Source organism: Sinohyriopsis cumingii, chromosome 3 (genome assembly GCF_028554795.1).
Source record: "Sinohyriopsis cumingii isolate HCF-2022 chromosome 3, ASM2855479v2, whole genome shotgun sequence".
Taxonomy (NCBI): Eukaryota; Metazoa; Mollusca; class Bivalvia; order Unionida; family Unionidae; genus Sinohyriopsis; species Sinohyriopsis cumingii.
In genome coordinates, this window is record NC_142963.1 from 120,815,782 (window position 1) to 120,832,431 (window position 16,650).

The window sequence follows — 16,650 nt, forward strand, 5'->3', positions numbered from 1 at the left end:
TCACACCGAAAGCAATTATTACAGTGTGTTAGCAATTATTTATAACCACTCACACTGAAAGCTACTATGAGCTCTAACAATCTGATACCTAAATCGATACACCAACAAGGCTAGAGTGTTCTGTTTATGAGGGCAAATACTTTTCAACAAGTTATTGTAACCTTGAAAACGAAAACAAAAGCCATTAAATATTATTAAATTTAAAACAGTGTCTTATGTTTACCCATAGATGATTTTTTAAAATTATTTTTATGCTTGTATACCCCATTACAAATGGGACCCACGAAAATCAAATCTAACAAAGAACTTTCAAAATGTATTACAAAAACATTCAGAAAAGAAGATACTCCCACCCCGGCACTTAAAACCCATTGTACGCTTTTAATTTAATGATTATACTCTAAGTTTAAAGTATTATTCTCACCGGTTATAACAAAAGCAAAAGAAAATGTATTGGATCGAAATACCTTGGCAGGAGTAGAACTTTGTAACTATTTAATGCCCATCCTTAGCTGAACTGAGAACTGGATGCAACATTTGATAATAAGCACGATTTTACATAAATACAGCTATTCATCTCCATGACAACATGCACGTTTTGGTATTTTGTATATCCTTGATGTAGATCTTGGCAAATTCTGTGGTAGGAGTTTGCTATTTCCCTGGCAACGAATGTTCTTAAGGACGACTGTACGCAATACTTTCTCTTTGATATTGTTACACGCAAAGGGCCTCACTACAACGCGAATCATGCAATTTTCGCGTGAGTCTCGATTTAAAGTCTATTTTTCATCCAAAATACTGCAAATAATTACCCACTGACGACATATCACGAACGTCTAAGTTCACACTTGAATGGATGTTCTTGTTTCTCATTTGTATGATTCATTAGTTAAACATTCCAAGCCAAATAAATATTTCACGTCATGCAATAAAAAGCGCAACTGAAACACACAATGCAAAGAAGTATTCCTACAAATAGCCCACATTCTAGGTTTTTTTACAATCGTAATTGATGGTAATCGATTAATGAGTACATATTTCTCGAGCACTGTTGTTAATGAAAGGAACGTCCGCAAGTTCTACCAAACGAGTAACACCGATACCAACAAAACGATTTAATTGGATCCTGGCTTAGAAGAGTCGAATAAAATATAACAAATGGGTTGTTTTCTTTTTCGGATGGGGTGGAAGTGTGGGTAGATTTGTGGGTGGGTCTTGGTTCAGTTCTGTTCTTGAGTTGATATAGCGTATTTGAGCGAATACTTTCAAGCAGATCAATATATTTAATATCTCTTTGTACTGTCCAATATCTCACCTTTACTATGGAACAAGTTGTGTGTACCGCCCATTACTCTACAGACACTATCCAAAACACGATATGTAATGACCAAAACCCAGTCATCTACTTTCCAACGTACCACATCATGCCTTCCGTACGCCGTGTGTAGTAATCTGTACCCCGCCTATACTATCCAATACACCAGTCAAGATTGGTGAACACGCCGCTTAATATAGGAAAAGCACGGAGGTGAAGGAAAAGATCCCTTCGGTTCCACACGCGGATGTGAAGGAACACAATGAATGCATGAGCAACTCTGCTTTTTTACCCTGTATTGGAGATGTATAATTGGAGAACTTTGACTTTCATGTACAAGTAATCATCGGTTTTTTCGTTTGAGTTTTAAATTCCATGGGGGCGGAGATAGTCAAAGAAGACACAAGACGAAATTCTACCATGTTTTCATTTTTTTTCAATTAGTAATCAAACATGTTCTATTCTCTAACAATTCATGTTCGTTTCCTATTCTTTCCCTGAACGCGTGTATGAGATCTGAAGGAATTTCGACGTCTCTTTCTGCCTCGTCCTTAGGTTTAGATAAGTAGCGATGCCTTAGCCAGAAGTGTGAAGACGTCTGAACGACCCAAAAGGTATTTTCCCGTTTTGAAGCAACACACGTTTTCCTGCTCTCAAGAAGGGAAGGCTCCTTTCGGAGTTTGTCAATGAGGACATTTTGAAGAAATTCTCTTCGTTGCATCAAAGAGGCATCATTAAAAGCATGCAATCATAGAGGCACGATCACTTTTAAAATAGGTACTATCGTACGCTAACTTAACATATCCGCTAAACCATGATCTCGTTGTCGAGCGACTCCTAGGTATACACTATACGTCGTTTTTTAAAAATTCATTGGCGATTCCTTTTCTTTTGAAAGATAGGCTTCTTTACAGCATGTAGTGTGTGAGTTATTGACTATATATATTTATCTTCCACTCTTTACCATTAGATAAATTGTGCAGAACGAATGACTATTTCCTTAAAAGAAACACATTAATGTGAATGACTAGTTTAAAGGGCACATTCAGAATCTGCCTTTGGAGCTGAGAGAAAGCATTTACAGACACTTTGTCAGGATACAAGTGAAAGGCAAACTCAGAGTCATGTCTCGATGTTTTAAACTATCGCTATTTCCACAGTACAAGAAACCCGATTCTTAGGAAAGACTATCACAGACACAAAACACTAGGCGGTTATAAAGTTTACCCTGCCACAGTTATGTGGAAGGAAGTCAATGACAGTGTTCAGTAAACATGCTGAATCATTAACAGCCCAAATGACGAATTATATGAGTGCTTTGTTCGATCATATGTGCTTTCATTGTTCTTTGTGATATATTAACAATTTTAATAATCAGAGGCACCTTCTTTACTTTATTTTTATAGTATTATTTTTATATGGTAATTTTTTTGTTGAAGATCTTATGTCAAGCCACCCTCTCTGTTTTTATTGTTTACGTTATCAAGCAAAACGATTTGATAACAGCTCGACACGTTTTTATGAATGAAAAGTACATAAAGGTATTGGATATAGATGTGATAGAATGGGATTTGACCTCTTATTTAAATGTGTGTATGTAAGGAAAATCTATGACTTATTTTTTCTATGACTATTGTATTTATTTCAACTGTTAAACGTGGCCGCTATGTGAACTTTAGGGTACATGTTACATACGGATAATTTATATGTGACGCAGGTAGTATTTATTTGAAGGCGGAAAGCGTCGGTTTGACTATTTCTCATTCTGTATGTGCCAATGAGTTTAATACAGTAGTATTATACCTTTCTGGCCTTGAATGTATCTGAATAAACATAAACGTTAAAAGGAAGTAATTGTTAGTTGCAGGAGTATACAGGTCGCCCTATTGCGACGTAGCCGTTGGGAAAAAGCCTCGAGCGAAGAATAGAAAGACCCAGATTAACCAAGCCTGAGTATTTTCATTTTTTTCGTCTTCTTACAAAACAGGTAACTCCACTGTTGTGTCAGCTAAGTAATCTTCATCAGTTAATAACCAATTAAAAAAATTGCAGAGTATTCGGATACCATAAGTATCCTTATTTTAATGTCAAACCCCGATTTCATGCACAATACTGACGATCTGGATCCATTTCACGCTAAAGGTGTTCGTTGTCACTGTCCTATATATGGTACTTTTAAATCTATCGTCCCTAAATTAGCATGCTGTGAAAGAGAAATTTGGTTCTACGACCAAAGCAACGATACACTTTTGAATTAAATATTTGTGTCTTTTTCTTGGAACAGTGTAATTAACGTATGTGTACCTCACATGCGTGATACTAATTGATGACATTATTGTACCAAGGATGGTATTGACAGTGCTTTAAGTAGGACATCAAAAACACATAGCCCTGACTTACACTGCATCTTTAATTACTCCAAACATTGTGCAATCAGTCAAGCATCCAATGTGATGCATATTCTACATCTTCTTTCAGTGTTTCCAGATCACTGGAAATTAGCAAACGTTGTGCTTATGCACAATAAACGTTACAAAACCGTCGTGTCATCCTATCATCATGTACCGTTACTTTGTACTTTATCTAAAGTGTTTGTAATATATGTATATAAATAATAAAAAAATAGCTACATGGATAAGCATGATATAATTTCACATAATCCATCAGTTTATAACCAGGCGATTTGACAGCACATCAGTTAACAGACATTGACAATACATTTGATTGTGCGCTAGATTATTGCAAGGACATTATGACCATTTACCTTGACATAGGCGGGACTTTCAACAGAGTTTGGTATAATGGGGTCGCTCTTTAAACTTACAGATATTGGTGTTCGTGGAAATTTGTTTTTAAGGTTTGCAAATTACCTACTGTCATGAAAGCAATAATTTCTCATATGTTCGATGCATCAACGCTGGTGTCCACCAGGAGTCCATTTTGGGACCCTTTTCATTTGTGATTTTCATAAATGATATTGTAGAAAATACAGAATAATCGACTCTTTGCTGTAATACAACTTTTTCTAGTTAAAATACATCCGGGTATCTGACTGAATCGATGCGTATATCACGTAACAGGAACAATAATCACCATCCATTATACATGGACGAGCAGCAGAGGGGGCGAATCGGACATTTTGTCCAATCGTTATTTTGCTTAATTATTACTTTCTGCACTCAGCGGATCCGGTGTAGTCAGCGCTGGTAAAAAAAAAAAACGACGACGTCGTTGGGGGATCGTCGCGTCGTCATTTGGTTTAATTAACACCTTCTGCGCGCCGATCCCCAGCGTCGTCAGCGTCCGGTAAGCACATCGACGACCGCGTCGATGTCATTGCCCCCTCTGCTGCTTACAATGAAAATTATTTACAACTAACCGAATATTTGGTCAAGTCCGATACGATATCGTGTCCGAGGATCATGTAAATTTATCGTTATGAATCCATGTGGGGTCGACTGAGCATGACTAAAAAAGTTTCGAAAAACATTAAAGTCCATGTCACCGCCGCACCATGTCTGCCAAATATTTCGTAGCGTGTGTGTATCAACGCCGTTGAATACAGCAAGAATATTGCAGTTATCTCTGATTACTTTTGGAATCTGAGTGTATCGTTGAGTGACATATATCACGTCAGTGTTTTTATGCCTGCCTCTGGAAAATATCCTAGCTGGGTTCTTTTGATTGTCTAACATAACATCATCGTACACGACTAGATTGTTAACGTCGCCATCAATATCATCAATACCCGGTGCATCATTGATATCCGTAATAAACTCAATAACATTTTTTTTAGCGATCGCTGATGCATTCTCGTTGAAATCTTTCAACACCTCGTAGCATCGTTGATCATCTACGCTAGGAGCAACCAAATACAACTTATCCCACTTCATCCATCTCATTATTAAATTGAGTAACAATTGCGTCTTGCCGGATCCAGATGGTCCGATGATAATCATCCGGATCGAGTTTGGTAACGCTGCAACATGCTTAACTGGTTCTCTTGTTTTAGTCGCCGAAAAATCAATTATATTCATATCTCTATACATAAATTATGGATCTATATTGTGTGAAGTGTAGAGTGCGTACTGGCACAAATGATATGACAACCGCTACAACAAGAAATAACAGATCGGCCCTTACTGGCAAGTGTGTACAATGCGGTACAAAGAAATTTAGATTTATTTCTATTAGACCCGGAGATGTTTTAAAAAAAAGCGAGGAGGTGATATTGCAGCCAAGTTATCAAAACTCCCCGGAACACCGTGGGCAAAGTATCCAGGAGAAAAGCACCTCCCAGGATATAGCTACTGTGGCCCCGGAACACGATTAGATATCAGACTCGATGACCAAAATCAGCCCAAACCCGGTGAGTATCCAATAAACGCTATCGATAAGGCGTGTCATGCTCATGATGTTGCTTACAAAAGTAGCGATCTGCAACAGCGTCATATCGCGGACGTAAAATTAATTCACGCGTTAAATGCTATTCCTGATAAATCCGTCAAAGAAAAATTGGCCTCATGGTTGGTAAAATCGGCTATGAAAGGTAAATTAATGATTGGAAGCGGAGCTTCTGGCGCTGGTAATTGAAAACGATAGCGTTTATAATAACAACATGGAATCCATCTATTATTCTCCGAGAGGATACTGGAAGGGGAAGGCCGCAATTGGTAAGCTTGCAAGCGCTGCAAAGGTAACAAAGACCACTGCGGCTAATTGGTTATCCAAACAGGCTATATGGCAAATCTATCTACCACCGCCTAAACAAATCAACTTCTCGCGCTTTGATGTCAGCGTACCTAATGAAGTTCATCAGGCTGATATACTATTTCTACCGCATGACAACGGTTACAAATACGCGCTAACCGTAGTTGATGTTGCGAGTCGATACAAACAAGCGGAGCCGTTAAAAACAAAGTCGGCAACTGAAGTAGCCGATGCGTTTGAGCGGATTTATCGAAGAGGTCCTCTGCGCTGGCCAAATCTATTACAAGTTGATCCTGGTAGTGAATTTCGCGGCGCTGTTTTATCAACGCTGAAACATCATAGCGTCGCGATACGACGAGGTCATACTGCGCTACATCGTGATCAGGCAATTGTTGAACGATTCAATCGGACTCTCGCTGAACGGTTATTTGGATATCAATACGCGAAGGAATTCATCCAAGAAAAACGATCTCGTGAATGGGTTAAAAGGTTGCCAGGTGTAATTGCAGCGTTAAATAACGAGATTACCCGAGTAATCAACATGAAGCCCAGCGACGCGATTAAATACGAGTATATACCCGGAAAATTAAAAATAAATAGCGTTTCTAAGCCGATTCTTGGCGATGTCACTGTTAGATATCTATATGAACCAGGACAGCTTGAAGGCGGTAAAAAAAGGGCTACCGATCCTATTTGGAGTGTTACCACACATAACATATCAACGATAACACGATCAACTGGTAGACCACCGATCTATAGACTGGATTCAACTGCTCCTCAGCGCGGATTTACACGCGAGCAACTACAAGTGATACCTAACGATACTCAATTGCCCCCACGTGGTCTTAACTAGCGGCGTTGCGTCTATTGCACTCAAGACAAGTTAACCTCACATTGTTTTTGACACGACCGAGACTGTTATCGATCCTATCCACGGTAAATTGGCGAGCGTCTTTATCCGAATAACGCCAACTCATTATACAATTGCAACTCGCGCAGTGATTATTCTGTTGTTGTCGTAGCGAGATTATTAATTCGGCATCAATATCAAAACGCCGCTGTTTTTTTTTATCCTGTTGGCGGTAACCCGAGAGTTTTCTATCAATGACGCTTGCATCGATGGTGACTTCGTCAGTGACTCCGTCACCGGCTCCGTCAATAACAATTCTTCGAAGCTGATTTATCCTTCGTACTCTGGACACTGCAAGATAGACTAGATTCGACCATTCGATGCGATTATCAACTATCCAAACAATTGTGTCCGTGATGGTTAGTCCCTGCGAGGAATGTATTGTTGTTGCGTATCCTAGCGTCCACGGGGATTTATTAGCACGTAGCGCGTCCTCAACGACGCTGATATCAACGAGCACGATATCATTCAGCACGAGAATTTGTTTTTTTGTCCCCGACGCTGTCAGGCCCGGGATTTCAACTTCAATGTTCTGCCGCCGTGTATTCGCGGGTCTATAACATAACGGCACTGGACGCGTTGGAAACTTTTCCTTATGCAACGCAAACAATTTCCGCTGAAGTGTGTCTCTGACTATCTTTCTACTCGCTACAATCAAATCGTTTGGTCTCCATGTTTCCCAGAATTCATTTAACGGCGTTTCCGGAATCACCTCGCGGATTATTTCACATTGAATTCTATCCGGCTGTAATCTGATTAATTTTTTAACCTCGCGCAGTTGTTCATCAAGTGCTCGGTAATCAGTATCGGTTTCTTCATAATAGTCCACAAAACCCTTTAACCAATCATGTGGACCCTCGCCGACAAATGGTGGTGGTTGGCCATGATCCCCACACATGATTACCGCTGTATTCGCGCGCAGCAACCACTCAAGAAACATTTGTAAAGTATCTAACGAAACAGTACATATCTCATCCCAGATGATAATGTCGGGAATAAATTTTTCACCCATTCGATCAGGAGTCCACTCACCGCCGCTGTATCGAAAGAAGCTGTGATAAGTAACGGCGTCAACATTTCGTTGTTTTATCTCTCGCGCTAGTCTATGAGTCGGTGTAAGCACGATTATACTTGCCCGCGTTCGAAATAATTCAATTGCCCGAGTCGTCTTTCCTGACCCGCCACAGCCGCTTAAATAAACCGTCTTGTGTCTACAAATTGGATCAGAACACGATGGTGCATTAGACCATTCTGATAAATTATTACCGCGTAGGTAATTGTTCTCAACGATGACATTTGCTGACGGGGAATAATCGCGTCGTATTTCTTCTTTAATTCTCCATGTACCCCAACTCTCGTCCGGACTAGTAAACTCGGCTACGTTTTTCTTGTACTTTACGTCTATATAAAATGAATCAACGGCTACTCTAACCGCGGTATCGGGGAATCTATTTATCATCGAGAATAAATTGATAGCGGCATAACCCAGCATAGACGCCCTCAAATGTGGATACGCCGGGCTGTCTCCATCGCTGTAGGTAACAACTGTACCCAACCTCGTTCCATTGGACAAGAAAGCTGTTTTGCAGTTCACGTATCTATTTTTCGCCACTGCGTCCTTGATTACGAAATCATATTCTGCGTCATCTATAATCAGCCGTGAGCAATATCGTTTGTAATCGCAGTTTTTTCCACCTTGTGTAAACTTACCAATTATTCTTCTACCGAGATCTTTTGCCTCGTGGTTTCGTTGGTTGAATATCCTCCTGGACCATTCGATGATATATTCCTCGTCGGCATCAATGTTTTTTCTGGACTCGTCAATTATGCTATCTAGACGCTCCGGTTCTGGTAACCAGACTTCAGTCTGCGCCCGGTATGATATAATCGCGTCACTGACAATCAACGAAACTAGCATGCTACAATCAATCATATACCGTAGCAGCGCTATTGGCAACCACTTCTTTTCAGCTATGTGTCTACCGATCCAAATATAGCAACAGCGATGGAGTCCTGCCGCGAATTCAAATGATACTATGCGAGCGAATCCGGTTAAATCAAAATCAGGCAGTGGTCCATTAATAGCAACACGAGTCATTTCATGTCTGGGGTGTCCAAATCGTCTAAAGTACTCAGCGGCGGATCCATACCCGAGAAAACTCGCTGGATAACAGGCAACCATATCAACCGAGATCATAGCGTCGCGGTTGTATTCAGTGTTCCATAGTCCACCGTGATAGTATTCCAAACAACTGGATTGTACATCTGGTAAAAATTCCTTGCGCGTTGGTCTCCACGCATTTTTCCTTGCTGCAACATGAGCTACAACCGATGGAATCGTAAAACAATTTGTTAGCAGTTGTTCATCATGCTCTTCAAATTCCATGGCGGTTTTTTTCATCCTGTTGTGAAATGCTTCAGTGCGATATAATTCGCCGTTTGGTCTTACAAACTGATCAAAGGTATCCGCATCGTTTTCAGCGCTGCGAAGTAACCACACTGATACAGGGTCGTTTTTACACAAGTAGGCAATAGCATCAAATAGTTTCCTCTCCGCGAGAAAACCATCCCGGGAGAATTCTTCTCCTAAAAATTCTTCGGGTATATACTTTACTGTTCTATCCCGTGGAAATATTGTGATCGCGGGCGTCCATGCGTGTTCGTTATGATCAATAATTTTGATTGGGGCTCCCTTCGATTTGTACTTCGATTCGTATAATACTTCACCGGTTATCGTTGTAACGGTTATTGGAAATCTCAGCGATGTTTCTAATCTCGCTATGCCGCTGATGGTCGCTCCACGCTCTTTTACGGTTAGTTCCCACTGGTTGATTTTGCTACGTCGTAAATCAGTCAATTTGTTTCCTCGACACGCATTTGTAAAATGCTCTATTATTCGTTCTGCTACACAATTTATCCCGGTTGACTGTTTCATCGGTTTCAGTTTTCCGATATCAGGTTTCTTATTTAACGGGTATATTCCATAAACAACTGCTGTTTCAGGATACGCTCGTTCATAGTATGGTCTGTCAATTCCGGTTAACAACCCCGGCTTGGAGTCGCGGCTGACAATGACTGTTTTCTTGTCGCTGAGAACCGGTTCAAATTTATCACGTATGATCCAATCGCCTGATTTCACCCGGACAATGAATTTTACTCTGAAGAAATATCTTTTACCGTCAAGTTGTGATACTATCGTTGCTGCGCGGTTGTCGTTCATGATAGCATCAACAACACCATCAATTCGAAATGTTGACCAACTGTGAGATGCGCCATCACGCTTGAATTCATTGATACAATCGCGTATTTTATTCAACAGGGTTTTATCGTTTATTAACGCTTTTGGTGTGTCCTTGAGGACTCTATCGAGATTGAATTTAATATTTTTCCGGGGCTTAATTGCTGCCAATCTCTCAAACTCATCCATATAATTAAAACAAGTATTTAAATGAAAGAATATAGTATAATGAATCACTGCAAATGGTTGATGATTGGGTCGACAACCCCGTGCAATAAATCATGTAGAGGTGAATTCTGCGGATACCATTTACAAAGCGTTCGTAATGGTTCTCTTGGCCCTCTCCCGTGCTTGGTTTGCCACGTCGGTGTAAGAGGAAAATCACAGTTATGTATTAATTGTGGCGGAAAGCGATACAGGGAACTAAAACGCTATTATGACAAGCGAATTAAAAACGCCGTCATTGACCCTACCGCAGACTTCGTCATCAAAACCCCCCAAGACTACGTTGAAAGATTTATAATTAAACCAAATAATAAATTAGACAAATAGTATTATTATACAAATGGACCAAGAATTTCAGCCGCATCCTGTGCTCGTCAGTTACGAGGCATCTCGCGACGGCATTGTTAGAAACCGCAAACTGAAGAAGCCGGTTGGTACCGTGAATAATCGGGGGTATTTGCAATTTAGTGCTGGAAAGAAGACGTATTTTGTTCACAGGGTGATATATGAAGCGTTTAACGGATTGATCAAGGATGGCCTCGTTATTGATCACATTAATTCTAATTGTCAAGATAACAGACTGTGTAATCTGCAAGCTATCTCTCAGAGCGAAAATATTAAAAAAGGCCAAACTGGTAAGTGTTCAAATCAAGCAAGAGGTGTCAAATCGTTTAATACATCAACGCACGAGGAAAAAACATTTCACTCCATGCATGCGGCAGGAAAATATTTCGACATTTGTAGGGCCTCAGTACGATTTGTTGCAGAACGAGTATATCAAACAGCGATCTCAAAAAGGACCGGACACAGAATTCGATTTTCATATGTAAATATCAGCGAGTGACGAAGTCACCGGCGCCTATGGCGCTGACAAGGCCACCGGCGCTGACAATAAATTGTCCGTTCCGGAAGAAAACAAAGTATGAACACCTCGGAATTGATACACGGGGTTTTCATTTTTTTTTATTTAAAAACAAGATGTTTTATAAGAATAATGAATATCGAAGACATCAATAATATATTAACTGAGATTTCAAAATTAAAAAATCAAGGAATTGAATTATCTGATGGTCTCGACAGTGAAAAAATATTATCCGATTATGAGATTATTAACGAACAGTCGAAACGGGGGCGTTTTACCCTGGCCCGCGAGTACTTTTTTATAAAACGATTACAACATACGATTAATGAAAACTTGTACCACAATGACGCAAATGCATTCATTGGACTATTTACTGCCGTTGAAATAATACGAAAAAAACTCGGACGTGTTTATGAACGACGCCGGGAGATTTCTAGTAAGATCAAAAACATTAGAAGGATTATAGACGAAAACTCCGTGGAGCTCCCGATGGTACACTCGGCGGAAAATTAGAAAATTGCGGATCAATTTACAATAATGGTAGGTGAATCACTTACTACTCGGCTAGCCAGAGAGTGACTAGCAGCGCTTAGAAAGTTTATACCGTTACGAGACAGGGTGAGAGAGAAACTTCAAACGCGACAACAAATGCAAACCGATTTTACTGTTGGAAGCGAACAACTCTTTGCCCCGGTAACTAAAGCGACTAAGGATGTTACAGCTGCAACAGAACGAGCAATATATGGGGATATTCCTAAGGAGGGCGAACGGAAAGAGGCGCCTCTTCTTCCTGTACTTGAAAAGATAGCAGCAGAGACAGAACAAACACAGCAACGGATAAAACAACTTTCCAGTGATATAAAAACCCAACGAGAGTATGAACGATTAGCTGATATTGATGATTCTGAACAGGGTGATGTTGGTGAACTTCAAAAAATTTCCACTCAAAAAGGAGTCCCCTTTATAGATAAACTCACTGAAGAGGCTATAGCACAAATAAAACGACCTCAATTACTGAAATCCGACGAGTATAGGGTTTTTGGTAATTTTGCCGCTCAAAGCTATCATTCAAGAAAAAACTTTTTAAAAGACGAGTATAAAAACAGTAATATAAAACGAGATGACTGGGTTAATTGGTTGTATAAAACGAATAAAGAGATTGATCGCTTGGATACAAAAGAATTGGGATATAAAGAATTTAAAAAAGGAATTGATGATTATGATATACGACAACAACAAGAAATACTACAACAGCAAAAAGAAGAAGTCCAAGAAAAACGTAAAAAAAAAGCTGGTTCTAAAAAAACAAGCGGAAAGGGGTATCCAAGTGGTAGTGGTCTAGTTGAAAACGCTAGTGTTACCTGCCCTGGTAGTGTTCTCAGTGATATATCACGGCTAGAGGTACTAATTGGAGGAAAACGAGCCGGAAATAACTCTCCGGAAATAATCAATGAGGCTGCTGATATTTGCAAGCGGTTATTTGCAGGCGGTATCATAGACATTAATGCATATCGAACGCTCATAGACGAACTCGTGGATGATTAATTGGAAAACTGGTGTTTTTAATAAGGATGATCATACACTACAACCATGATAAACCAGTACTCGTCTACGTGGTAAACTCGAGATTGCCTGTTTACCGCGCGTACTATGGAGATGGTCTCGGTAGCACCATTGCGGGGTTATTTACAAGAATGGCTCCAAAAGTAGCGCCGTTAGCCAAACAATTAGGGATGAAGGCTATTGATGTTATTCGTGATAAGGGAATTAGTGCTATTGGAGATGTTGCCGGAAAGGCGCTTTCAGCCGCGCGAGACAAACTAATGTCGTTGGTGAGGAGAAAAAAACAGAAACCACCGGTGATGCCATCAACGACAGTGATGCCTGCAAATGTCAGTAAAGTAATAAATAACGCCGTGGAAGAAAAACTAGAGTCGTTGGCGGCTCAGTCATCCACCAACGCGCCCATGAACGCAATAGCGGGAGAGTGGTCTTAAACAGAATTCAAAGAATTTACGACGAAAAAATCGCAATTGAAAACATCAACATGATAAATAATAAAATGTTTACGCGAACCGCTGATCCCGCGTTTGATATGGACGCCCCAGTGCGCAGGGATGATTCTGTCCGTGATTATCAATATTATTCTTATTATGCAGCGCAACCTGACCTACGATCGCGAATTGAACTTCAGGTCCAAGATACCAGTAAATACTTTCTGCCGTGTGAAGCGTTTATCGAAATCGAGGGAGAACTCGTGACAAATGCCGCCGATAATGCACCATACGCAGATGACCATCGTGTTCGAGTTGGCTTCGTCAACAACGGTATCATGGCGTTATTTGAGAGCGCCAGATATCTTATTGACGGGCGAGAAATTGAATCAATAGAACGCGAGGTTGATGTTGCAACGACGATAATTGGGTTGGCGAGATACTCGGATGATTATACAAGATCGGCGGGCCCATCTATAATGTTCGCAAAGGACACCACTAATAACGCTGATCATATTCAGTATATCAACGTGCTAGCGAAGGAAAATATCGCAGGTGATCAGGCTGAAGCAGCCAATCCAGATCGCAGAGCAAAACCAGGCGCTGATTTCAATATTATAAAAAGTCTTAACGGTAATTACAATATGGGATTCGCAACACGAGTAGGAATGTTGCAAGGACCACGCCGACAGTTTTCATGCGCGATTCCACTCCATCACATATTTGGATTCTGCAGAAATGTTAGGAAGGTTGTCTATGGGGCTAAGCATACAATCGCGCTGACGCGAAGGGGCGATGATAACAATGCAATATGGCATGCTGTTGGCGTCGCTGCCGGTAAGGTTGTTTTAACTAAAATGGCATTGTGGATGCCGGTGCTGACTCCATCAGTTACCACGGAAGCACGATTGTTAGCATTTATGGAACAGGGAGGGAAATCGTTGTTGAGTTGGCTAGCGGTAACAACTGATGCTAAAGAGGATAACGTCGCCGATACGTTTACATGGCACCTGGCGTCAAAACAGGGTGTTTCAGCCCCGCGTCATATATTCATAGCGCTGCAGAATAGGGAACGATTGGGTAGTCAAGAACGCAGCCATATGATATTTGATCAATTAGGAGTCAGGGATGTTTCGCTGAGAATAAACGGACAACAGGAACCATCCGAGGATATACAGCTTAATTACGGCGACAACCATATCGCACGTGTGTATCATCGATTGCTGTCGTATATGGGTCGTGATCAAAACGTCGACACTGGTTTGCAAATATCACAACTTGATTTTAAAAACCTGTATCCGATTTATTATTTTTCGCTGGAACATCTTGATTTAACGAGACAATCCGTCGTTGATATACACTTCAGAGCTCGTATAGCCCCAGCTGGTGTTAATTACAGAGCGGTCGCTGTCATTCTCAGCGATAAATCAATGCTGCTAGAAGGCGTTGGTGGACGAATGAGAATCGTTGATGCGCCAGTGGAAAACATGTAATTGAAAGCACAAAACGCGTTTACAATAAAATGTCGTATAGTGTCGTCAGTGTAGAGTTGACTGATGGTCAAGTCAAGAAATTACGATCAGAGTCGGCTAAACAATGCGGGACCACAATAACACTGAAGCCGTCGCAGATGGCAGGTGGTAATCATAAGATATCGTTGACGGCGCGTCAAATAAAACATTTCAATGATGCGATGAAGAATAAAAAGGGTGTTCAAATAGATTTTTCAGCCGCAGCAATTAAAAACATGGAAAAGACCGGTGGGATATTTCCGCTGTTAGCTGCGATTCCAGCGTTGATTGCCGCGGCCGCACCAGCAGTGGCTAAGGCGGCGGCGTTAGGAGCCGTTGGTACCGCGGCGGGGATGGCATTGAAGAAGGCAACCGGGAAAGGCTACAAAAAAAAACGACCCGTGGCCGGAAAGGGTCTAAGACTACCGGGAACCCCGTATTCATGGTACTCGGGAAAGGGTCTAAGACTACCGGGAACCGTTTATTGACTCGGGAGTCTATGACTCCAATGTCTAATTTTGATTTAATAGACGCCGCAAACGCGCTAGCGATAAAAAACTTCAGAGGTGTTTTTATGAGGGATCAATTACCGGCGGCACCAAGGAATATTGAAACCGGCATAATTAACCTCGATGGGTCCTCCGGAGCGGGAACTCATTGGGTTGCATACGCGATTGATCCGCGTGCGATCGTCTATTTTGATTCATACGGGTTAGCCCCGCCGAAAGAGTTCATGCGGTATATCCGGGCGTGTTCAGCCCGGGCGTGTTCGGCCCGGGTTTTTTATTCCACGCTGCCAACACAGCGATTAAGCGACCCACCGATATGTGGCCGCGAGGTATTGAACGTACTTGCGGCGATTTCATCATCGCGAAAACCACCTCATATGGTTGTAAACGAATATACTAGTGGGGTCGTAGAGGCCCGGCGGGTTAATTAGAAACGCTGGTTTATTTTACAATAACGATGATTGATATCTGGGGACGACCGGTTTCGGCGCTGAAAAAGCCCACGGAAATGCCCGCCACCGATGACATAAAAAAACTAATTGAGGATGAAATCGCTGATACGTTGAACTTAACCAGTGTTGACCCAGATGAAATAGTTGTATTTCAAGACCGCCAGGGTAAATTGAAATCCAGTAATGTGTCGCTGAATGACGTTTTAATACGACAGCGTGATGCCGCCGAGGACACTATCGCGTTGTATACCGGCGACGGACGACTCAAACCGGGTGAATCCATCTTGACAATAAATGGAAAAATAAGTACACTTGGCGACAATTATATAACCATGTCAAATTCGTTAAAGGGTTTACGTGGTGAATTTAACTTTCATGGAGAACAGTTCAGGTCGATGATAACGCACGTCAGCGAAATGCGAGACATTGTCAATAGTTTTTTTCGGGGACCCCCGACGGCAGACGAACCAAATCTTGTAATAATAAAAAATGCTATTTCGGATCTTATGGAGATGTCGGCCAATTTACCCCCGTTGCGAAAAAATGTTAACAGGATCGATGACAACTTTGATAAATTCTTTGGTAAAAAAAATACCAAGCCGGATGAGATTACAATAACTATAAATGATATCACTGCGTATGGACAGGAAATAAAAACAATCAAAACTGATGTTGCAACAAACAAAAGGAGTGTAGACGCGCATGAACGGGAAATAGAAATAATCGGCGCTAATGTTGCAACGATCATAAATAATGTAGACTCGCATGGACGGAAAATAGAAACAATCAAAACTGATGTTACAACGATCATAAATAATATGGACGCGCATACACAGGAAATAGGAACAATCAAAACTGATATTGAAGCGAACAAAAAGGGTGTGGACGCGCATACACAGGAAATAGGAACAATCAAAACTG